This window comes from Palaemon carinicauda, chromosome 40, assembly GCF_036898095.1.
Source record: "Palaemon carinicauda isolate YSFRI2023 chromosome 40, ASM3689809v2, whole genome shotgun sequence".
In the NCBI taxonomy this organism is placed as follows: Eukaryota; Metazoa; Arthropoda; class Malacostraca; order Decapoda; family Palaemonidae; genus Palaemon; species Palaemon carinicauda.
Window position 1 is genome coordinate 27825178 of NC_090764.1, and position 27500 is coordinate 27852677.

Below are 27500 nucleotides of genomic sequence, written 5' to 3' on the forward strand. Positions count from 1 at the left end.
TTAAATCAATACTTCTCCTTTCGTCATCTGCTTCACGCTTCACCGTCCTCAACCGTGTAGGTCTGGGTCTTACAACTCTTCTAGTGCTTTGTGTAGCCCAGTTGAACTTTTGGTGAACTAAGGCCGATTCACACGACCCGTTTCTTTCCGACAGGCTGGCCGTCGATTATCCGGCGTCTAGCTTTCTTGTGTGTATTCAAATGCAACTGTTCACACGACCCGTTAGGCTGACGGTGGCCCTCGGTCGTCAGCTGTCCGAGTCGGCTCGGCTTCCTTTCCAAGAAACCTCGTTCGATTTGGCGGCCGTTAGCCATCCGTCCCAACCAACGGGTGGATAATGTTTTGTGTGAACGAGGACCTGTATCGTACCCGTTCGTTTCATGGCCTACAACCTGGACTTTTCCTTATAGTATAGAGTCAGAAATTAGTTAGTTTGTTGTTGACACCATGTATGAGAGGTTAATTGAACTTTTTCATGGGTATGAGGAGATGTTTGACATGGCAAACGAGATGTTTAGAAATAATTTACATACAGAAAAGATATGGAAAATGACAGGAGAGGTGTAAAATAAAACAGGTGAATTTATCATAATTTTAATATTCTTGGCATGGTGTATAAAGTATAATGAAGTTGTATAACTTATTTTATCAACACAGTTATCAACCAACATCTTATAGTGTCAAAATTACCGTAATTTACTCGGTCCTCATGTGACAGAGTCTAAGTAAACAATGAAAACCTCGTGCGGGTAAACGGATACGGAACGCCTCATGTGAATGTACATTTCGACAGCGGTTAGCTGGCTAGCCTGTCCGAAAGAACACGGGTCGTGTGAATCGGCCTCTAATCTCTCTTGGGGAGTGCGAAGAGCTTGCCCAATCCGTCTCCATCTGCCCCTCACCATGATCTCATCCACATATGGCACTCGAGTAATCTCTATTAGTTTCATTTCTTCTAATCCTGTCATGCCATTTAACTCCCAATATTCTTCTGAGGCCTTTTTTTCTCAAATCTACAAAATCTGTTGGATATTGTTTCAATGTTATACCACAACTCATGTCCATACAGTAACACCGATCTCACTAAATTTATATATACCCTGATTTTTATATGTAATTTCAGGCCATTTGATTTCCAAATTTTACTTAACCTAGTCATTGTCTTATTTGCTTTTTTCAATCTTTCATTAAACTCCAATTTTAGACCTGGGTTAGAGATCATAGTTGCTAAATATTCAAATGATTCTACCTCATTAATCTTTTCTCCTTCCAATGATATTTCATCTTCCATTTTACATTCCGTTCTCATCATCTCTCTTCTTTCTATTTATCTTGAGCCCAACCTCCTGTGATATTTCATGTTTTGTGGTAAGCAAGCATTGCAAATACTGTGGTGTTCTGCTAACAAGGACAGCATCTTTAGCATGTTCCAGATCTGCTAAATTCATATCTCCAATCCAGTCCAATCCTTCTCCACCATCTCCGACTGTTCTACGCATTACAAAATCCATGGGGAGGATAAACAACATAGGTGACAGCACATTCCCTTGGAGTAATCCGCTGCTCACTGGAAATTCTTTTAATAAGACTCCATTAATCATGAACTTTGCACTAACTATGCTCATGAACAGACAATCGAATTTACATATTGAAGATGAACATTATGATATTGCAGGAGACTCCACAAAATTGGCCAGTGCAAACTATCAAAAGCTTTTTCATAATCCGCAAATGCCATCAACAGTGGATTTCTATATTCTACACATTGCTGTACAACATGTCTTTAAATGAAAATTTGGTCAATACAACTATTACCTTTTTTTAAGCCCGCTTGTTCATCTCTCAGCTTTTCATCAATATCTCTCTTTCAAGCCTCTTTCGAATAAGCATACTCTACATTTTCATGACAATTGACGTAAGTGTGATGCTTCTTTAATATTCCCTTCATATCTCTTATTCATGACCTCACTAAAGTGCTGCATCCAACGTTGCCTTTCTTTATTCTTGGTTGTTATAACAGATCCATCTCTCTTTTTTGATGGGTATATGCTTCATCTTTGCCCTCATGGAGATTTTATTAATAATTCTGTGAGCAATTATTGCAACTCCCTGAATTCATAGCTTTGTCAGCCTCATCTGCTCTACTGTCTAAATATTTTTTTACAATCACTCCTGGCTTTTCTTTTGACCTCACTATCAATACTGGAATACTTAGCCTGCTCTACACCTTTTACCCCAAGTGCAATTTTTGTGGTTCTTGTATGCAATTTTAATGAAATTGGTTGTTCACATAATGCGTTACACAACACATTATAAAATCAAGAGTGCCTAGTCCCAACCTAGGAAATGTTCCTGTTTCACTGCTCAAAATCGGGAAGTGATGTGAAAAAGATAACCGAACTTGAATCTTTGAGGAAAACTTGTAAAGTTTCCATCAAAGAGCATTAAGATAACAATTTTAGCTTTCAGTTTTATAAATTCAAAACAAATTGGATAGGTGGGACACTAGGAAAAACATAATATTTTCAAAAGTGCTTTTTTATTTTAATACTTTAAAGTTTTGGGGATTTATAAAGTGACTTTAAATATTATTTTTTTCAATATGGGGATAAGGTTGTATCATTGTTGTCAATTTTTTTCATAATTTTTATGTGATTATTTATCATTTTGTAATTAAAGCTAGCTTTCCTCTTTCAGGATAAGTTGGCTAAATTGATTTTTGCACAGAGTAATTTCCCGATCTGAGAAGCTGCACGTCTCCTTGGAATAATGGAACCTCCAATTAAGAATCATGTTCTTGTCGTATATCAAGGTAAGAATGAATAGTGTATTACAGGCCATATATAATTACCGTATATTGATGGGTTATTAATGTAGGGCTTTCTGCAGAGAAATAGACCTACATGAAGGAAACAATTGTTTACTTTTCAGTGCGATATGCTTCATTTTTTCTGCATTAAGATGATGCTCTGAAGAAAAAGAATTATTTAATCTTGAAGAGTTTCTGACTTCATGGCATATGTAAATATGTGAATTAGATTTATTATTATTTCGGTAGAAATAGGTGGCTTGTGTTAAATTATACAGGTCTGTCTTGTTAAAACTGTTCTTTGTATGTATTGTAATAGGCACCAATTAACTTCTTTCATTTCCCAATACTTGGGATACGATTTCTTAGATCCTTAAATCTTTAAAGGAAGTGGATGATAACATTCCTTTTTACGGAAGAAATCTTCATCTTTTATTTATTTTTTTGCCATAAAGATGGTATTTGAGCCTTAGTAAAATCTCTACCACGTCCCTGGTATATCTTACGACAATTTATTCACCGTACGTACCCTATACTTGATTTTCAAAAAAAAATTTACCCTTAAATGCTCGATAGTTCTGTTTATTGAATTCTCAACACTATTGAATTTAAAATCTTAACTGAAGATTACTTGAGTTTATTTCTGTGATAGCCATGTATCTTACTGTAACTGGAACTATATGAAATCTTTTACATGTTTACACATGGAAAACCCTTAACCATGCAAACTAGAGTAGTTATTGGTGACGTGTATAGCTAGATAACGAGATGCTGTTAAGTAATTGAGTTGGTATAAAAAAAAATCTGGATTCAGAATAATAGAAGAATATACTTTAATGCTAGTCTAATATTGATGGAATAACGCATAAATAGAGCCATATACTAGTGATAAGTTTTGTCCGTAGAGCAATTTAAAGATTTACTCCTCCCTCTCTTCCGACAGAAAGTTGTTTAAATTGTCCTAGTCAAAACAACTTAATTGCGCCTTTCATACTTCAGTTGTTGAATTTTGAATTAACGCTTTGTGCAGTGAAGCTTTCCTCGTATTAGCCACTTAGCACAATTACTTAGAAGCCGCTTGTGAAATCCTGCACCTACTGCACCATTCATCCCAATCTTGAACAAACTTGAGACCCTCCTGAATATTAAGGACTTATCCTATTCGATTTAGTCCTATCGAAGTCCACCTCATCTGTTGCAACCAAAGTCTATAGAAAGGTAGATCTTGGTGGCATCCTTGGTCTTTGGAATTACCGTATTTTCGTCCATTCTTTTCACATAACCGAACTCATTCAAAAGATTTTGGTCCATCAATTCGTGGGTTTCTACCATCTTAACCTTTTGTCATCACTTCTACGCGTTTTCATATTTCTCCTCACAATATTCAGGTGCCTGGCAAGACCCCCCCCCCAAAAAAAAAAAAAAAAAAAAAATCTTTTCTCCTCTCCTAGGGGTCTTGCCATAAGTTCCTAAATTAACAGATAAAAAAAACCATAAACCATAGACTTTTTTAAAGTAAAAGTTTCTCAGCCACCACAAGGAGTTAAGAGGTGCTCTTGGTCTCGTTGGAAAGAACTCTTGGTCCCGTGACGTATAGGGGGTGTGGCGATGGGGCGATGAGCGTACCCCTCCCTATAAGGGGTAGGGACTCAAAAGGCACAAATAAGGGGTATGCGTATCTCAGGAACTGCGAGGAGTAATGAGGTGTTCTTGGTCTCGTTGGAAGTCTCGGGGTCCCTGTGTATGGCAATGGGAGAGATGAGTGAACTACGCCAAGGTATAGGGGTAGGGACGCGAAGTCTTGAAATAAAAGGATATGCTCGTCTCAACAACCACAAGAAGTAAAGATATGTTATTGGGCTCGTTGGAAAGGTCCTAAGATCCTAAGTATGGCGGTGGAGGAGACGAGTGCAATACTTCAAGGTATAAGGGACAGGACGCTAAAATAAAGGGTATGCGCATCTCGGGGGACCACAAACAATTCAGAGGTGTTCTTTGGCTCGTTGCAAAGGTCTAAAAAGGCTCGTTGTATATAGCACCCGACCCAACTCTTAGCCACCTTTTCGGGGTGGTGATTTCTAAACAGCGTTTTGGGTGACATATATATGTATGTGTATATATATATATATATATATATATATATATATATATATATATATATATACATCTATATATATGTATATATATACATATATATACGGTAAATATACACACACCATTAAACTCCAGAAAATCTGGTGTATTATAAATTGAGCAGAGCACCATTCACACTAAAACTAGAGTAAAATGATTGATCTATATGTAGTAGCTTTCGTACCTCAGATTTATTGAAAATCTTAATTATGTTTAGTTAGTTCATGTGTGATGATTCACAAATAAAACAAATAATTTATCTGCATTGTAGAATAAATGTAAGGAAAATCTACGAATAAAAATAATTTATTACGGAATCATGCAAAGTATGAAAAACAATTCTCTCTCTCTCTCTCTCTCTCTCTCTCTCTCTCTCTCTCTCTCTCTCTCTCTCTCTCTCTCTCTCTCTCTCAAAGCCGATTCGCGTAACATGACAGAAACCCCGACAATTGACTTGAATTAAACTAATTTGGCTGAAGTAGATTGGGTTTCTCGTGTATAGCTTCGGTACTAAAGGAAACAAACCCGTTTTATTAGATTATCTTTCTGTAGAGAGAATCTCCCAGGAGGTCAGTGCCACTGAACTCCACTTTCCATATCACATGTACCTGGATGAGTTCGGTAAATATTAAATCCTCATGCTTGACGAAGCCTCATGAAATGCTCCATGGGAATATTCGTTTCGATCTTTTTCCTTCTTATACGAAATTCCTGTCAACTTTGGGCGTTATATATTAATTGAATTTCTTCTTTATTTAATTTATCTCCTTTACGAGAAACGTTAACGAACACATCAATAGTCCAATGGTACTCCTTATCAGCCAGCACTCACTGGCTCTCCATATTTCCCTTATTGTAAATCATCATTCTTCCTTTCTTGCAACCACTACTTTTATTCTTTTCATGCCATCAAACCACATAAAAGACTTCAACCATCTTTTCTTTGTATGTTTACCTATCTACACTTTCTATTCGTATCTCTTTAGTTTTGTTATCTTTACAAGTCACGCTAAATACAGACCATAGAAGGAAATCGTAATATGTCTGTATTCCTTGTAATAGGACAACCCTACCGAGAGAGTATTCCTGTAACGTAGATCGTAATGAAAAGAGAATATCATGTTCGTAAAGATTAAGTGTAATGAGATTGAAGAAAATGACAAAAGACAGTATACTTGTTTTGTTTTTTAGGGTGTTCTTTCGTGAATAAAATATTTTGAATGATAGCCTGGTAGAAAGAGCATACAATGCGGAAGATTTACCTGGAAGGGGGGAGGTATATGAAACTATAACTAAAGTGGCGGGTGAAAGAAGCTCTCTTCTCAATGCACGTATCTACATCAAAATATTTTGGACAGCATACCTTTAAGACTCCCCTGCTGAAGATATGAAGAAGATTCTGACCTGTGGATTAACTGATTTAGCGTGTCCGACTAATCCTGTCCTTTTTATGAGACGTGTTTGATAATTAACTCTTAACCTTCGAACCCCTGATCATTTCCCTTTATATAGTTTTAGTGTTCAGTTTACTGGAATTTCTTGCAATCACAATTTTATGTGCATTTTACTTCCCTGATGACAACCTAGTACGTTATTTTTCTCTCTCATATATATATATATATATATATATATATATATGTTTGTATGTATATATATATGTATGTATATATATGTATGTATGTATATATATGTATGTAAGTATATATATGTTTGTATATATATATATATATATATATATATATATATATATATATATATATTTGTATGTAAGTATTTATATGTATGTATATATATGTATGTATATGTGTGTATGTGTATATATATGTATATGTGTATATAATATATATATATATATATATATATATATATATATATATATATATATACACACACACACAATTAAAGATAGGACATGTGGGTTTTACGGTGAAATGTAGGTGTGTCCCCTCGGCCTGCAAACACACCTGTCATGTAGGGCAGGAAGGATCCAATCCTTTTCCCGTCTCGTGACCGTCATAGCTTTACCTTTAATAATTCTGACTTTATCGTCTTTTCATCATAAGGGAATTAAAATTCTATATCAAAAAAGAAATATATTTACAAAATATTTTATCAATGCTGCATACAGAAAACAAACAAGTACAAATTCATTCAAGGAATGAAGACATGATAGAAACACTCAACCATGGTAAGGGAATCTAGAATCTTATCCTATTAAACTGCTACAAGCAACAATTATCAGATTAATATAAGATGTGTAGATGCTCTCATAAAAGCGAATTTAATTAGTGACCACTGAAGTGAATCTGTCAATTCCTGTGGCATTAAAGCAGAGGGGGACTGAAGCTTATCCTGCGAAACAGCCAAGGAGGTTTGCAAAACAGCTACAAGAAACAATTACCAGACTAATTTAAGACGTGCAGATGCACTGATAAAAGGAAAATTATCTACTGGACTTTGAAACAAATCTGTCAACTCCCGAGGCAATACAACCGGGTAGGACAGAAGTTTATCCTTGAAATAGCTAGAAACCAATGAGGTTTAATACAAACCCTCCTTGCAACAAACAATAATTATCAGATGAATATAAGACTTAAAGATACACTCATAAAAGGAAATTACCTACTGGCCACTAAAATGAATCAGCTTAGTATAAATTTGGCGACTTTGCATTTTATTTTGGGCTAGCAATTTTGCTGTAAAATGCTTGGCCGCATATGTATATCTGACCTGGAGATACTTTTCAGGTACTGCATATAAAATTGATGAAAAGTGAATTATTATAAAGGGTTTGTTTAATTATTCATGTGATGGTTTTCTGAGTGCATCCATATGCAAAACACGAATTATGCATCCTTTAATTAAGCAATGAAAGGAGAGCTTGTGTCCTCCCTAAACGATTATTCGAGTTGAATTGAACTACTAGAGACATCTTCACTTATTAAACATCGTGAGCTACCGTGCTTTGGTGGGTCACGCCGCAGGCGACAGCGCATTTTGCTTTACACGCGGGTCTGCTTCACAAATCCGGGAATAGGTCACCTCCAGGTAATGCTCCATGGATTATGACTGACTGAACGAGGCCTCCCACCTTTAAGACCTTAATTCATCTTCTGTTTTAGGACTTCTCTAGTCCGCGCTGTCCACGTAAAGTGACTGAAATCGTCAGACCTCGACACGATAGATTCTGTGCCTTACCCGCCACTTTGGTTTGGTTAGACTATTGGGGTCATTATTTAAGACGTGCTTCCTTTGACTCCATGAAACAATATTGTTTACAAGAAAGAGCTCCAGATCAGAAAGCTGAGTGTTCGAGTCATTCCGAGGTCACCTATTGTGCGAGGTGGCTGTTGGGTAATAACAGAGGCGAGTAGAATGCTACTGTGTTTATTTAACAAGACAGCGAGGTTATATACTGATAGTTGAGAGCAAGAATGACACAAAATTCACGCAGTATATACCATACAATAGGGAGCTTGAACAGGTATCTATTAGCAGTGCAGGGAGAACGACATATGATAAAAGAGCAATACAGTTAGTGTACAAACATGTATGAAACATGTGCGGTACAGAACATATGATATTGGTGTGCACAAGTGTACAGCTCTATGCAAGATTCCGTAGTTTAAATTGTGTACGTTAGGGTTGTATTTCTTCCAAAGAAGTCTCCAACATTATGAGAAACGGGTTTTATGGGTAACACCTGGTTGAGCCTTCATCTATAAGAGTAAAGGTGTATATGATGTATGCATATTCAAGTATAATACTGTTTATGATATATGCTCTTTAAATGTTTCTATGACAATTATATAAATAATTATCATGCAATTATGGTGCGACTTTATATTCTGACATATTCGCAGGGGAGAATGAAAGGGGTCAGAAATCTTAGTAATATTGCAATGTAGAGACACACTTAACAATGAAATTAAGCCTTAGTAATCTCCTCTATATAATAAAGTTTCTGATATATATATATATATATATATATATATATATATATATATGTATATATATTATATATATACAGTATATATATACTTTAGAAGTATATATATATATATATATATATATATATATATATATATATATATATATATTACACACGCATATATATATATATATGTATGTATATGTGTCATATATAAATATATATATATACATATATATATATATATGTATATGTGTCATATATATATATATATATATATATATATATATATATATATATATATATTGTGCTAGGCAGTATACCTTAGCAATGCATGTGCCAACAGTTATACTCGTATAAGCGAATGAGCAATCTGGTGGAGTAATGAGAGCTTTGGGTGTTGAGAAAATCTCCCCCCGCACCCATAAATCCTGATGAAGTTACTTGCAGCTGGGGGACGAATTAGGTTTAAGGTGTTGGTCTTTTCGACTTTTAATCCTGATGCCTGGCGGTTGATCTTACTAGAATTAATGTGGACTGGCCGGGGTCACTAGCCTAAGTTAGATAGGCACTGTGCATCACAATGAACTGACTATTCTTTGATGTATCTAGTCAATGAATCCTCTATGGATTTAATCAGTCAATGGAAAGAGGAGATGACAGATTGGGCCCCCGGTCCCGGCTGTAGCGGGGTACTAAGATTCTCCCGGTTTATAAGTGTATTGGTAGCGATCACCAGCTCCTCATTTCCACACTGAAATTAAAACTAAAAGCACCCAACAGAAAGGTATATTGAATACTTAGTTTTGATACAACTAAGCTTTAAGAGGACGAGCAGAGAGAAACATTGGAAATTGAATGTAGGAATCGATTTGTAGTGTTAGACTTTTAAGAGAGGAAGAGCAGACAATTAATGAAGAATGGTGTGATATTAAGAAAATATATCAGTCAGTTGGTAGTGAAGTCTTGGGACACGCAGTTGCGAGGAGAAAGCCATGAATATCAAATGATACTTGGGAGACTATAAAAAGGAGACAAAGACAGAAATTGATTGTTGAATGTTTTCGGGGATGAAATGAAAATTTCAAGGCAGAGCATGCTAAGTATTCCAGTATTGATAGTGAGGTCAAAAGAAAAGCCAGGAATGATTGGGGAGAATATTTACAGTAAAGCAAATGAGACTGGCAAAGCTGTGTATTCAGGGAGTGGCTATGGTGTAAGAATTGCTCATAGAATTATTAATGAAATCTAGACTGGGGAAGAGAAGAAGCATGTACCCATTAAAAAGAGAGATGGATCTGTTATAACAATAGAAGATGAAAAAATGCAATGTAGGATGGATGGGAGATACGAAGGGAATAATTTGATTTATATACCTGAAGCTGATGAAGACCTTGATGTGCCCATGAATGGATTCAGTGTGTTTGAAGTCGAAGCTATCAATAAAAAAATTCAAGAGATGGAAAGCCCCTGGATACGATGGAATAACTGCCGAGGTGATACTAGTAAATAATTAAGTGACTCCCAGAATACAAGATTATTTTGTAGAATGTGGCATGAAGATGCAAAACCTGATAAATAGGAGTTGAGAGTGTTAGTGAAAATGGCAAAAAAAAAAAAAGAAAGACCTGACTGATTGTAATAATTACAGAGGCATATCACTTACGTCAGTTGCTATGAAAATATGTAGTATGCTTATACTATGAGACTGGAGAGAAAGATTGATGAAAAGCTAAGAGATGAACAAGTAGGATTTGGAAAAGGTAGAAGTTGCATTGACCAAATGTTCATTTTGAGACTTCATGTACAGCAATGTGTAGAATATAGAAATCCACCTTTGATGGGATTTTTGGACAATTGAAAAGCCTTTGATAGTGTGTCCTCTTAGATATGAGAATTTGATTAAGTCTGTTTATACGCATAGTGAGTGCAAAGTTAATGATAATGAAGTCTTATCAAATTAACTTCCAGTGAACAGTGGAGTACTCCAAGGGAATGTGTTGTCACGTATGTTGTTTATCCTCCTCATGGATTTTGTACTTTGTAGAACAGTCGGAGATGGTGGAGAAGGATTGGACTGGATTGGTAATAGGAAATTAGCAGACCTAGAGTATGCTGATGATGCTGTCCTTGTTAGCAGAACACCACAGGATTTGCAATGCTTGCTTACCAGAATGCATGAAATATCAGACGAGGTTGTGCTCAAGATAAATAGAAGAAAGGCAGATGATGATGAGAACGAAGTATGCAATGGAAGATGAAATATCATTGGAAGGAGAAAGGATTAATGTTATACAATCATACAAGTAAGGAACTAGGATCTCAAATACAGGGTCTTTAGCATTAGAATTTAGTGAGAGATTGAAAAAAAGCAAATAAGACAATGGCTTGGTTGAGTAAAATTTGGAACTCAAATTGCCTGAAATTACATATAAAAATCAGACTATATATCAATTTAGTGAGATCGGTGTTACTATATGGACATGAGTCATGGTATGACGATGAAACAATCTCCTATAGATTTAGTAGATTTTAGAACAAAGCCCTCAGAAGGATATTGGGAGTTAAATGGCCGGACAGGATTAGAGTGCCATATGTGGATGAGATCATGATGAGGGGTAGATGGAGATGGTTTGGGAATGCACTCCGCACTCTCCAAGAGATATTTATTCACTAAACGTTCAGCTGGGCTCCACAAGGCACTAGAAGAGTTGGAAGACCCAGGCCTACATAGCTGAGGACTATGAAGCGCAAAGTAGATGATCACTGGGGAAGTATTAAATTAAAATCTCAAGAAAGAGACGACTGATGTAATCTAGCCGAGTCCTATTTGCTTCAATAGGCGTAGGAGGAGATCATAATTATGATTTGTCACGGTAAGCGGTAGTTACTCGGAAACTATAGTTTCCCACAAATTGCCCAATCCGCCATGTGGTAATTAGGAGGGGGGGGGGGGAAGCGGGTGGGAAGGATATAATGAGTGATTGCGCATGTATGCATATCTATATAGATATTTAGCATTTTTTTTTTTTTGTCGCGTACACTAGTTCAATCATAGCCTTCCAAGTTCGAACATAGTTGAAAATATAATTTCCGAAATACCACGCAATTATAAGACACGAAATTATGGGATACAAATTGCGATGGATATAGAAGGAAAGATAGTAGTTCACTTACCATTGGACCCACTCGACATGAGATAGCAAACGAAGTTTCCTTGAATACGAACCTTTCCACAAGGTTTAATCAAAAGTTCAAACAAAACTTCCAAAGAACACGAGATTGTTTCAATCGCATCTCAGCGCATCCGGGACGAGATTTGTACTTGAATTTATACTTGAGAAAAGTTATCTTGTGACAGTAATATTTGTATTTGCTATACAATGTATGATAGAATAACAAAACTCCGGAACTTTACAGAAACCCAGATATGTTTCGAATCAAAAACAAATTCCTGTGTCGCATTTCGTAAGGAAAAATTCAATTATCAAATCGTATATCTATCTGTATATATATATATATATATATATATATATATATATATATATATATATATATATATATGTAAATGTATATGTATATGTATATATACATATATACAGTATATATGTATAGATATATATATATATATATATATATATATATATATATATATATGTAAATGTATATGTATATGTATATACACATATATACAGTATATATATGTATATATATATGTATGTATATATATATGTATATATGTAAATATATATGTATATGTATATATACATATATACAGTATATATATGTATATGTATATGTGTATATATATATATATATATATATATATATATATATGTATATATACAGTATATATGTATATAGTATATATATATAACTGTGTATATATATATATATATATATATATATATATATATATATATGTGTGTGTGTGTATGCATATTATGAATATATAAAAATTATAGAAATGCATATTATATATATTTATGATGTTTCCTTGTTCCTTCGTTTGTTGTTTAGTTTTCCGATTTTATGTTATTCATTGCCTAGCCTTTAATTCTAATTATCATATGTTTTCTTATAGTATCCTGTCACGTGTACCGTAATATATGAAAAAAAATCTTATAATTGATGACTGCTCTTTTTTTTAGATTTGAATTGTATTTTGTAATACTCTCATAAAAAAAGACAAAGGAGTCCGTGCTATTCCGTGTTTATGTTTATTCAAATATTTTTAGCCTTTTTAACATAACTTTACTTACCAAAAATGTTGTTCTTAAATTACTTGCTTGCACGCCACATCTGCAATTTTTAACAATACTCTCTCTCTCTCTCTCTCTCTCTCTCTCTCTCTCTCTCTCTCTCTCTCTCTCGATAGGTATATTTTACCTTCCAGATATTCTGTTACGTTTTCATACCAAACGGGCTAGTCGGGCAGTAACGTGAGCCTCAAGGGTCTCATCTTCTCTTATTCTAGCTCCTAGGATCACAAGGCTTAAACAATGGCAACAAAACCGAAAACAAGACTCCGGTCGTATATACAAGAGTTTACATCACGTCATACCAGAGGAAAAGTTGCGTCTTATTTGTGGCTAGTAATATCTTAGTTAATCAATCATTTTTTATCCACTCTCTCTCTCTCTCTCTCTCTCTCTCTCTCTCTCTCTCTCTCTCTCTCTCTCTCTCTCTCTCGTAGAACAGAGGAAAACCTTGTACGATCGTAGGACGATGTAGGAACGTCACTCCATAGTGTATCTTTGTTGTCATAGAAATATAATGAGGTATTAGCAAATGCTGTTTGTCGCAGCTGGAGGTCATGGACGAAAAGAAAAAATAGGTAACACGTACGTGATTATCGCTTCTTTAAAACTTTTACTATCATATAATAAAAAAGAGCGGGCTATAAGCCCATTTAAGTTCTCTCTCTCTCTCTCTCTCTCTCTCTCTCTCTCTCTCTCTCTCTCTCTCTCTCTCTCTCTCTCTCTCTCTCATATTAGTTCATTTAGCTGAAGTATTTTGTAGTAGAAATAGACAACACGCTGGTAACCAAAGAATTTTCTGCATGCTGTACACTTTCTCATGCGAGTGTCGGTATTTACCGATGACCTGTTAATTTTGTTACATCGGATGAAACAAATGCATGGTTTTATCCACCTTACAATATGCTGTATGTGCTTGGAAAATGCACTTAATCATCTACATTATAAAACAATTTTATTCCGATACATTAATTTGAATTGGAGCAAACATGTGACTGTTGGTTATTCGTTGACAATATGTGTGATGTTAAAAAAATCATATTCCTTGCAAATCGCAGAGAAAGTGAATAAGTAGATTTATTTTGCTTTTAAAGTAGATAGTCACTGCGCATCACAAAGAACTGGCTATCCTTTGATGAATCTAGTCAATGAATCCTCTATGGATGTAGTCAGTCAATGACTGGAGAATTCTAATCGAAGTCCTTTGTGTTAATAGGCGTAGGAGGAGATGATGATGATGAAAGTGCGTAGGCAAATGGTATTCTAAATGTTCCTATAAACGCACTGATGGTGTTCTTTTACACTGTAGTGCTTTGTCCATTAACTTTGTGTACATAGATATACTATTTTGTAGCATAAACACACCGGCTGTCTTTTTATCATGAGCAATATACTCAGAGAAAAGAAGAGGGATTATAATGCTTTAAACATATATAATCTCGGTCCCGGTTAAGTCTTAATCATTAATGATTCGAACATGGTTACCCCAGTGATGGGGATCTTATTTCGTTATATCGTTAGTGTATAAACATAGAACATTAAAAGAAAATAAGCATGTAAAAATTTTCTCGAAAATCTCATGAATATTAATTTCAGTTTTCGTAAGCGTGATTCATTGCAGGATCGACCGTAAAGCCAGGTTCGAAGAAATATTTTGCAGAAAATTAACTTATGGGTAATTTGTTTGTTCACAGCACTCTCAAGTGGAAAACTAATCTCATAATTCATGAAACAGACGTGAAATCGTTACCATGGATCGCCTGCTATTGCTGAGATACGGTATATGAAATTTTTAAATTGGTTTCTGCTCTACGGTTCTAAGTTTTCTTTCTCTTATCATATACCCATCTTATCAAATTTTTGCCTTATGTGTTAGCAATATCATAATAAAATTATTATGAATGCTTCATATTTACTATGAATATTCTCTCATTTGTACATTTAGTTGCATTAATATGTCTACAGTATTTGTATTTGTTTAACCAAGGCATGGCAAAATGAAGGCAGATTAATACTGTACTTCGCTAACTTTTTCGCTTACCCCTTACCATGGTGCAAAATAGAAGCTTTCTCCTTTCTCTACAAGCTTGTCCATATTTTGGGTCACTGTAATGGGTCTTCAACAACACCCATTTCCTTCGATCTGGTGTATCTTCCGCGTTCTATGCCAACTCCCTATCTCTCTTCACACTGTCAATCCATCGCAATGTTGGTCTCCGTAACCTTCTCCCACCTGGTAGTTCCATATCCATCATCTTCCTTATGTGAATCTTTTCAGAATCATATTTGATTTGAGCCAAGGAGGTATAAGTCATCTGATCACAGACTGTCTATCAGTTCATGACCTGGATGAATATAGTTATGCGTTTAAATAAGTAACCAAATATAATAATGAAATAAAACAGAAACTAGGTATAATGTTCTAAAGAGAAATTTAGTAAATATATGCCATATTGTATTGCTAATACAAAGCATGGCAAACAAAAGATTCAAAAGGGCGAGGCTAGGAAAATAATAAACGTTGACAAAATCACTGCTGCCGATCACAAAAACAAAACAAAAAATCTTCTCATGAAACGCTGCATATCTCTCAGTAACAACAAACAGACCATCCATGGTGACGATTTCACGTTTCTTTGATGAATTGCGGAATTAGTTTTCCGCTTTCAAGGACCGTGAACAAATATATTTTTTCTTTACCCAGCCTCGTTGGTATGCATATGCCGTCATTTTTTCATTTTTCATTTTGATTCAGATTTTTAACACATTCTTGATACAGCTATAAGGTATCAAATTTAAAGATGAAGCGTGGAACACCGTGAAATTAGTCGAGTTAAATTTTCATAGATTAAGTGTGTTGTAGTCAACATTTTGTGTGGTTTTATGGTATTAGGATTTGTATTAAATCTTCAATTGTCAGTAGAATAGGTTTGTTGCTTGTCAACTTCAAATAAAGATATGATAGTGTTGAAAATAAACTTAGTAACGCTACCAGCATTTCCTCGTTCGTCTATTCTTAGTTGAGGTGCTTGCTAGATCTCTTGGTGATCATAGCCTTCCCCTATTCATACGTACATTTGCAGTATCAAATTTTAACATGGCTTGGTCCCTTTTAGCAGTGATAGGGCCTTTTCTCACTCTTTATCTAAAATCTCTCATTTATGGGCATATATAAATGTTCGCAAACTTGTTTTTTTATGTAGGTATTTTAACAATCTGTATCATCTATAATCAAAAGGACACTTATTGTTAAAATGTACATTATTCTTCGTATAGTGTGAATTGGCATGTTCTCTTCAGTGTTAAATTGACCTTCTGCCATCGTGATACTGCCAAATTTCGTATTATCGTGCAATCTTGATCGTAAAACGCAACTTTAGTTGGATGTTTAATATCAACTAGGAAGACGAATGTATGTTGACATACATTGTATAATTAGATGTAGATATATGCTTTTAATATGATTTCCCGTCTTTTCCTTATGCCTCAAAGACCTTTGATTCACCTGCCCTAGCAAGCCATAAATTGATCAAGAAAGGGGAAATAAGCGTGTGTAAGTGACAGGCAAGGTTTGACAAATTACCACGCACAGCATATAGAAAAGAAAGAGGTAAGAAATTAAAGTGGTAAACTTTTTATTGTATGAAGATAGTAATAAAAAAACTGAATTACATTCTAATTATGAAGAAAATGTCTGAATAAAATTTAAAAATATTTCTAAAATTAAAAAAGAATGATAGATACAACACGAGCACTTAAGGAGATTTGCAAAGCCTAAATTTGAACTTCATCTGCGATTCAGAAGTATATTATGAATGTAACAGTGCCTTGTGTATTGGATTTTTACTGAAGTCTCCTCCGTTAGGGAAAACAACCTCATACCAAAGAACATGCATATCTTATCCATTTATTTCTCAAAAAAGTCATTTAACATTTATATTAAAATCATTGGGCATATATTTTCAGACCTTACGAGAAATAGTGTCATGAAAACTTAACTGGTTGCGAGGGTTGGCGACTAGTGAGTGAACTGTGGGACTTTGTAATTGGTGAAATACAGCAGACATTGCCTAGTGTGGTTATTACCATGTTGTTTAACACTGAAAGCATTTCTTGTATGCTTCAAGCAAGAACTCTATATACATATACACACATATATATATATATGTATATATGTACAGTATATATGTATGTATGTATATATATATATACATATATATATATATATATATATATATATATATATATATATATATAATTTCACTGATTATATACATTTTTTCACACCTATATAAGCGGTATAATTCTTAAAAGGGCATTAATTATAAAACTGTTGAGAATGCTTTTTGATATAAGATTACATCGGTGATTACCTTTTCTTCTGCTCCAAGAAAAATCCTCTATGATTGGGAAATGAAAGAGCTTTAGGTTGTGCAAGATCACAAGGTACTCATTTCCCCCCAGCCCAATATCATATCCAACCCCGATCCCCCCATGTTGAAGAAAGATGATGAGAAATAGGAGATGAGAAGAAATCATATATCCCGAGCGAGGTGACTTGTTATTGTGGTGATCAAAAGCTGGTTCTGAATGAGTCCTAAATTGAGGGTTTCCTCTTGACAAGTGATCAGCTTTATCTCATTTTGTGTCGTGATTGAAAAGAAAATTTGAAATGAGTATACTTTTCAAAGAGCTCTCCTATCTAGATTGGGAAAGGACTTTCTTTCTATCCTTTTTCTATCTTGTTTATAGAAATGTATTTCTCAAACGTGCGAAACGATAAATTCTTTTTCTAGTTTTGCTTGTTGAAAATAAGGTTATGATTAGTTATTTTTATTCTGTGATATATATGGCTGGTTTATTTTTATGTCATTTACCTTTTTGAAGGCTTATTCCATTATGAGCGCTTCCCCCCCCCTCTCTCTCTCTCTCTCTCTCTCTCTCTCTCTCTCTCTCTCTCTCTCTCTCTCTCTCTCTCTCTCTCTCTCTCTCTTTTCTTAGCGAGAGAAATTTTGAATGGCTTATTCATGGATTTTTACCTTTTTTAGTTTCAGCACTATATGTTAATTTACAGTTCAACATTTTTGTTTTCATTTTTATCGCATAGAAAGAGATTAATTTTGATTATCATTCTATTCATTATCACAGTTAAATAATATTTTTTTTTTTCTTTTTTTTGCTGTAGTGAATGTGACATTAAGAATTGACATAAAAAACAAGAGAATGAATCACGAATAAGAGCATTACTATTTATCATCTAAAATCATAGAGAATTATAAATTGAATACTATATTTAAGAGAATTTTTTCTATGTGGTATTTCGAATTTACGAAAGCATATAACTTAACCTGGGTAATATTAAACAAATTAGTCAATTTTATCATTTACACTAGCATAACCATTAAACAACTTTATTTATTTATTTTTTGTGTTGGGTAGGCGTTAAACTCGCTTATCTGTATTTTTTCTTCCATAAATAACTCTTATATTTGGGTAAAGACGAAGGTTATTTTTTATTATTCTATTTAAATGTGTAAAACGATTAGAAAAGAAAATACTGGAAAGTTTTCTCTTCGTATTTTATGTCAATAAAGATGTCATGTTTTGTCACTAAAAGAACCTTTGAGAGGTTAACAAGAGTCTCCGAAAGAGATCTGGAGATATGTATTGGTCGACAGCATTAAGAAGGTGTTGCAATATTCCCCAATGAAATCCATCACACGTTAAAAAGATTCTTGATCTTCACAGAAATACTATGGTGTTGGGCCTCCTTCGTCATTTCTGAAGGACTTCAAGATGGAGTCTCAGGAGTGAAAAGTCAAAGGGACTTCTAACAGATGGGTAGTGCTAGAAATATATTTTTTATATATTTCAGTCTTTTATATTTCAAGGTTTTTTTTTCTATTTTTACTTAGACGACGTTGGATAATTGCACAAGGTATTGAACGACAGTATCCTGGTTTCAATGCTTTCGCCCTAAAAAATGTCTTATGAAAGTTAGTATTTCAACTCTTTTTATGTGTTTTTACTTCGATTAGGTTTCAATTCATTTTTCAATTCCAATACATTAATTTATCTTGAATAATGTTTATAAATTTAGCATCACAACGATAATCGACTTAGAATAGTTTGGCCTATTCTTTTCACATTCTCCTCTGTCCTCATACAACTGACAAAACTTAGATTACCAAACATTTCTTCTTCTCTCAAGGGATTAACTATTGTACTGTAATTGTTCAGTGGCTACTTTCCTCTTGTTAAGTGTAGAAGGGTGACTTTAACTTTGGTAAGCAGCTCCTCTTGGAGGACACTCCAAAATTAAACCATTGTTCTCTAGTCTTGGGTAGTGCTATAGCCTCTGTACATTGGTCGTCCACTGTCTTGGGGTATAGTTCTCTTGCTTGAGAATACACTTGGGCACACTATTCTATCTTATTTTTCTTGTTTTATTTCGAAGTTTTTATAGTTTATATATGAAAGATTTATTTTAATGTTATTACTGTTCTAGAATATTTTAATTTTCATTACTTCTGTATTAGTTTATTTATTTCCTTCTCCTCACTGGGCTATTTTCTCTGTTGGAGCCCTTGGGATTACAGCGTGATGCTTTTCCAGCAAGGGTTGTAGCTTAACAAGTAGTAATAATAATAATAATAATAATAATAATATTAATAATAATAATAATAATAATAATAATAATAATGATGATAATAATAATAATAATAATAGTATGTGAGGGATGATGGATTTGATAAGCACGCAATTTGAAAATTAAGCAAAAGTTGTCAAAAGACCCTTGAAATAACAAAAATATGGAGATACACAGAGTAAGGGTAGTCTAGTGCACCAATGGCAGCTTAAAATCCGTTAGTTCCTAGATAACATTGTTTGTGATGATTTTCTTTCGTCTACTCCAATACTGTCTCTGTGATGGGGATTCATTAGGGGATAATAGGGAGATCACACAAGGCCATGTATCATAGGCCTACCTATTGTGGCATAAGTAAACTTTCCTTGCTTTTCCAGCAATCACATGGACTTTGATCTCTTGGCATTAAATTGTCCCTAGTTTCTGTTGTTTCGTACCGAAACATAAACATATTAATGATGAGTACGTCAGCATACGTGAAGTTAGAGATTGTGTTTTGAGATGTTGGTCTGATATAAATAATTGAGGACTATTGGTTATTGAAATTGGCGGTTAATTTGCAATAGATATGATGTACAAGGAGAGTAAGGTCTATTATAGAGTTGGATAGTCATTGTGAATCAGAGAGATGTTGGAGAGGAAGGGTCTTAAAAAGCAAAGGCAGGAAATGTCATGAAACATAGGATTGTGTTAATAGATGGGATTCAACACGCTGTAGAAATTGTTTTAAAGCGCCTTATGTGCATTATGTACGTACAACGTGGCTAATTATTCGAGGATGTCTAACGTCGGAGCTCATCTATATTAGAATGATTGTAGGTTCTTAGATAAGATTTTAATTTGTTTGTATCTCAGTTTTTTACCTCATGCCGAATTTATATATTTAAGCGTTTCAAGGATATATTTTAAAAGAACTATTACCTATAAAGTAAATAAAATAGATTTATAAAATATTTCGTTTGATAAATTAGAATTAACAAGAGAGAGATTTGAGATGTTTCTTAATATACGTAATCTCAACTTTCTTGGAAATTGTGTAATAACTTTGTCTGAGAAAGAACATTGTAAGATTTTACATAGGAAAGGGAATTAGTAGTTCTTACATTGCTTTTGTAATTTGAAAATGATGAAATGAAAGTTATTATTTTCAGGGTGATTAGAAAAACAGTTGTAATTTTAAATTTTAATTCTTTCGACTAGTGTAATGATATGAATATTTATTTAATTTCAACCATTAGATATAAAGGTAAAATAATAGTATGATGTTTTCATTTGAATGCTTTTGTCATCTGCAAAGACGAGATCTTGCAAGGCTTGTCTTCTCAATAAATGTATCCCTGCTGTACGCATCATCCTTTCTAGAATTATCAAGCTCATGTTAAACCAGCATTTGATATAATAACCACACAACAATTAATTAAGTTATATATACGTATATATAAACATATATATATATATATATATATATATATAATATATATACTTATATATACATACACATATATATATACATACATATATATGTACACACACACACACACACACATATATATATATATATATATATATATATATATATATACTGTATATACATATACATATACATACAGTACACATATATGTGTGTGTATATATATATATATACATACATATATATATATATATATATATATATATATATATATATATATATATATATATATATATATACAACCCTAGTTGGAAAGGCAGGATGCTATAAGCCCAGGGGCCCCAGCAGGGAAAATAGCCCAGTGAGGAAAGGAAACAAGGAAAAATAAAATATCTTAAGAACAGTAACATTAAAATAAATATTTCCTATATAAACTATAAAATCTTTGACAAAACAAGAGGAAGATAAATTAGATAGAAAAGTGGGCCCGAGTGTATCCTAAAGCAAGAGAACTCTAACCCAAGACAGTGGAAAACCATGGTACAGAGGCTGTGGCACTACCCAAGACTAGAGCACAATGGTTTGATCTTGGAGTGTCCTTCTCCTAGAAGAGCTGCTTACCATAGCAAATCAATAGGAAAGCAGTTTGAATTAGACATGAAGGAATTCAATAACTGAGAAGCTTATATAAAATACTTTGGAAGTCTATGATAAGAAGATTATATCGGTACTTATGTGTCAAAATCATATGGTAACCACCTGTTGAAACGTGGCGCCTGAAATGAAGCAGAATCCAAAAATATAGTCAAATGATTCCCAAGGGAAGTTTGAATCCCAAACTGACCATAATGTAGGAGTGAAATTGTTGAAAAATACTAGGCAAAATCAAGTTTAGAGTCTGGTCTTTCTAATTTTGGATAATTTAACTCGAGCTGTTCAAGGGGGTTAGTTGATTGGATTGCATGTTTTATTATCCTTCCGTTAGATTTATTAATCTTGAAGGAATAAACAATGTAACACCGTAAACCAAGGGAATCTCGGCGAATTTCGTGAACATCTCCCATTTCTCGTATTTGCAATTAAAATATCGTGTTAGGTGTCTTAACGGGGATAACATCATTATTCCAATATCCCTGAAATATATTCATACTCACAATTCTCTCGCGTCTAGGGTGACTTAAGAATATTATTTCAGTAATTAGATATTCATAATTCGTTACATTTTATGAGAAAGAGAAATTAAAGTATCCTCTCTCTCTCTCTCTCTCTCTCTCTCTCTCTCTCTCTCATTTGATAGTGTCAACCATGATGAATTGTGTAAATCCCTTAAGGAACATTACATTGATACGTTCTGGTTTCAGGATTACTTGAAGGATAGAAGTCAGGTAGTTAGATTAGGAGACGTAAATTCTTGCATTGAAAAGGTTTGAATTTGGGAAGTCCCACAGGGATCTGTCCTAGGTCCAATTCTGTTTTTAGTCTACGTTAATGACATGATTAAATACATAGAAAACTGCTTGCTAATTCAATACGCTGATGACACCCAAGTTCTTTTGGCTGATCAAATAGAAAATTTAGATGGCTTGATAAAAAGGGCTGAACTAATATTGCTCAAAATTAAGAAATATTTTCTAAGAAAAGGGCTATTATAAATGCCACTAAAACACAGTGCATGTTTGTGGGTAGCTCACAGTATATTAGCAAAATTCCAAATGACATTATAATAAAATGCGATGGTGATGAAGTAAAGATAAGTCAACATGTGAAAAATCTAGGTCTACACATGGACAGGTACATGACATTCAGTACTCACATTGACGAGCTGAGTAGAAAAGTTAGTGGCATTCTAATGTATTTAAGTAGAGTAAAAGATTACTTTGATGATACTACTCGAGCTTTTATTGTGGAAAGTCTGGTCTTGAGTGTAATAAACTACTGTATTAAGATATGGGGGTCTACTAATGATATGCACATGGAAAAAGCTCAAAAAATCCAAAACTTTGCTGGTAGAGTAGCCGTTATTGGGGTGAAAAAACACGATCACATCACCCCAACCCTCCAGCAATTAAAGTGGATAAAATTAAAAGAAAAGTGTATGTACGATGTTTGTGTTTTTGTTTTTAAAAGTTTGAGAAAAGAATATCCCAACTGGCTATACACATTTCCTACAGTTGGTAATTGTAGGAATGCATTAACCAGACAGAATGAAAATCTATTTGTAGACAGCTATCGAACTGATTTGGGTTCACGCTCAATGGCAATAAGGGGCCCAGCTTGCTGGAATAAACTACCTCTGGAAATAAGAAAATGTATAAATGTTAGTTCTGATTTATTCAAAAAGAAACTTAAGCAATATTTTTTAAATTTTACTTGAATGTATATATATCCTAAATTTTTACAATCCAATTATTGTGAATTTTATGTAAATAATGTATATTGTTATGTAACAGAATAACCATTTTATAATGGAATAAAGGTTTTTGACTTTGACTTTGACTCTCTCTCTCTCTCTCTCTCTCTCTCTCTCTCTCTCTCTCTCTCTCTCCTCTCTCTCTCTCTCTCTCTCTCTCTCTCTCTCTCTCTCAAACGTTTATTTTGATATTGAATTGTTGAAATTGATATGTACTATTAATATGTTATGCAGCGTGTTTGAAATGCTCTCTCTCTCTCTCTCTCTCTCTCTCTCTCCTCTCTCTCTCTCTCTCTCTCTCTCTCTCTCTCTCTCTCTGTAAACGTTTATGTTGAGATTGAAATGTTGAAATTGATATGTACCATTAACATGTAACGCAGCGTGTTTGAAATGCAATTGCTCTCTCTCTCTCTCTCTCTCTCTCTCTCTCTCTCTCTCTCTCTCTCTCTCTCTCTCTCTCTCTCTGTAAACGTTTATGTTGAGATTGAAATGTTGAAATTGATATGTACCATTAACATGTAACGCAGCGTGTTTGAAATGCAATTGCTCTCTCTCTCTCTCTCTCTCTCTCTCTCTCTCCTCTCTCTCTCTCTCTCTCTCTCTCTCTCTCTCTCTCTCTCTCTCTCTCTCTCTCTCTTTCTCTCTGTAAACGTTTATGTTGAGATTGAAATGTTGAAATTGATATGTACCATTAACATGTAACGCAGCGTGTTTGAAATGCAATTGCTCTCTCTCTCTCTCTCCTCTCTCTCTCTCTCCTCTCTCTCTCTCTCTCTCTCTCTCTCTCTCTCTCTCTGTGTAAACGTTTATGTTGAGATTGAAATGTTGAAATTGATATGTACCATTAACATGTAACGCAGTTTGTTTGAAATGCAATTGCTCTCTCTCTCTCTCTCTCTCTCTCTCTCTCTCTCTCTCTCTCTCTCTCTCTCTCTCTCTCTCTCTCATATATGAAAACTCACCTCTGATCTTTTACGTCAGAATGCTTTTAGAACCTCCCCTCATATCCCCTCTAACCTTGCTTTATTATCATTGATCCCCCCTCCCTATGCTGTCCTTTCTTCCATTGACCTTTCTCCTTAAACGATCATTCAGTGTCCGTTGATCGTCCTCTAACCGCAAGTCGTATTTCAGTCAAGCCTTTTGTTATACGTGTTCTACCTAACATACAATGGTCCCGCCCTTTCATATTCCTATTTATACAGTTCATTGGCTTTCCTTTTTATATTATTTTTACACTGTGAAATGACATGACTGTTCATTTACTATTTGTTTAACATCACATTGTTGTATAGATGTCTTATTTTTATTATTTAAGGTTGAAGCCTCCATACTTCATAAAACTTCTTTATATTTTTTGAACCACAAGAGCTTCACAGGGGAAAGAATTTCTTTATGTATAGGAAAACAGTAAAGAGCGCACACACTTATTATATCTAATTTTTTTTTCCGAGGAATCTTTAAGAATTTTTTTCCCTTTGTTTATGTTACGTGTATATGATTATAAAGAAAATACACGTTCAAGGACATTCTTCTTATTGATACAATCATATATTTTGTGGTAGGGTACTCTGATGATTAGTGAGGAAAAACAAGATAACTTCCCAGATTTCGGAACGATAGGGCCCATGTACAGAAAAGAAAAAAAAAAAAAAGAATTGTGTGTCCAAAACATCTTAAGCTTACATGACTTGGAGAAACAGTGTTTCCTAATTATTTCATTATCAGTTTATATATATATATATATATATATATATATACTATATTATATATATATATATATATATATATATATATATATATATAATTTCATGATATTTCCATTTTTATTTCACATGTAAAAACCTTAAAAGTTCATCTCGGTATTAAAAGACTTGCCGTTCAATATGGTTTGGATTTTAAGAAGTTCAATATTCGATAGATTCGTGGTTTATTTTCCTTCCTCAATGTTTCATATTTTTCCTGCCTGGTCATAAGGTCATAAAAACTAATCATGCCACTACGTACATGAATTTTAATGTGCGTGTAGCACTATATGCCCTAGGAACAATTTCGTCTGACCTTTTTCTTGCTAAAAGATGCGAGCATTTCTTTAAAACAAAACATATTCAAATATCGCCCATTTCTTTTATGAACGTGTAACGAACGCATTTCTGTCACCTTGAACAGACAGTGTTGAGGTGATATGAAGACACTTTTATCCGAAATGTAATTTTGTAATTACCTTCAAGCTTCAAATTCATGTAGATATTGATTAATGGACTTTTACGAATTACCAGATATATAATTAATCTGAGGTCAAGCACTGGTACATCCTTGCCACTGGTTGGAGAGAGAGAGAGAGGAGAGAGAGAGAGAGAGAGAGAGAGAGAGAGAGAGAGAGAGAGAGAGAGATTGCTGAAAATATATAAACAATATCAAAACGAGGAAACTAAAGACTGTTGGAGATAGGATATGAAGACCTAAATTCAGTCATAGAGGGATCAAAGGAACTGAAATTGGAATGGCGAAATAGATTTAAAAAAAAAAACTTTTACTTCAAAGCAGTCCATGGTAAAATGGACTTTGCTATGACCAAATTGCTCAAAAAAAATACAGCTACAATAACTAAATATGGAAAGAAATGCGAGGCCTACAAAAACATTATAATTATTATATATACAGATTTGAAAAAGTTTCATAATCTACAGTATTTATTCAAACAGAATTTTGAAACGACCGAAATACAATTTTTTAATTAACATCGAGGAAGAATCATGTCTGAGAATTGTGACTTATTCAAAATTTTATGACCCATCACTTACGTTCCTTTTTTCGTATGAATTTTTCTGCAGATAAACATTGTATATTAATTCATTGGATAATTTATTACTATCATCAATGCATTTTTTATGGTGTATGTGATCTTTAGTTTTCTCGGTTTGATATTCTTTATATATTTTTCAGAGCAAAATTTTGAAATCACCGGGCGGAGGCATTGTGGTTACAAGGTTTAAATAGACCTTGTGTAGTTATACACCTCTTCCGAGATTGATTTTTACAAACGAAGCCACTGAGAAAGTATGAAAGTAACTCTTGAAAAGAAATTATATAACAAAATCGTTGATTAAGGAAATATAGTTAAATCATTATTTATTGTGAAATAACTTCAAAAACCGTGGAGTGAGAGAGAAACGTCGAATCTTGTCACATTATTCCCGAAAAATTATAAAGAACGGATTAAACGGTGTCAGGTAAAGAAAAATTAAATTAATCCATTAAAACTAAATTTAAGGTTTTAGTTAGAATTTATATAAAGAGGGATTTTTTTTTAATATATTTAATGAACGCTACTGTTGAAAGAAAAAGTTTTCTATGCCACTAGTCAAGATGAATAGATTATTTTTAGATCTTACCACTAGTCATTTGACCAGATGAGATTCAGTGTAAGTACTAGGATGGAAAATACCAGGAAATGGTAGTGGTTGTGGTGGCCTATGTAATAACGTCCCTGCCTGGGTTTAGAGTCTCGCTCAAACTCGTTAGTTTCTTTGGTCGCTGCAACCTCACCATCCTTGTGAGCTAAGGATGTGGGCTTTGGGGGAGCCTATAGATCTATCTGCTGAGTCACCAGCCATTGCCTGGCCTTCCTTGGTCCTAGCTTGGGTGAAGAGGGGGCTTGGGCCCTGATCATATGTATATATGGTCAGTCTGTAGGGCATTGTCCTAGTCGTTAGGGCAATGTCACTGTCCCTTGCCCTTGCCATTAATGAGTGGCCTTTAAACCTTTAAATAGTGGTGTTTGAGCCTTTTAGCTGTCCTAGTAGGGGTACACTACCAGCATGATCTTCAAATATTTATTGAAAACCGAAAGAGTATAAGTTTCTGGAGCTACCGCTTTCAAAGGGAAAAGGCATGT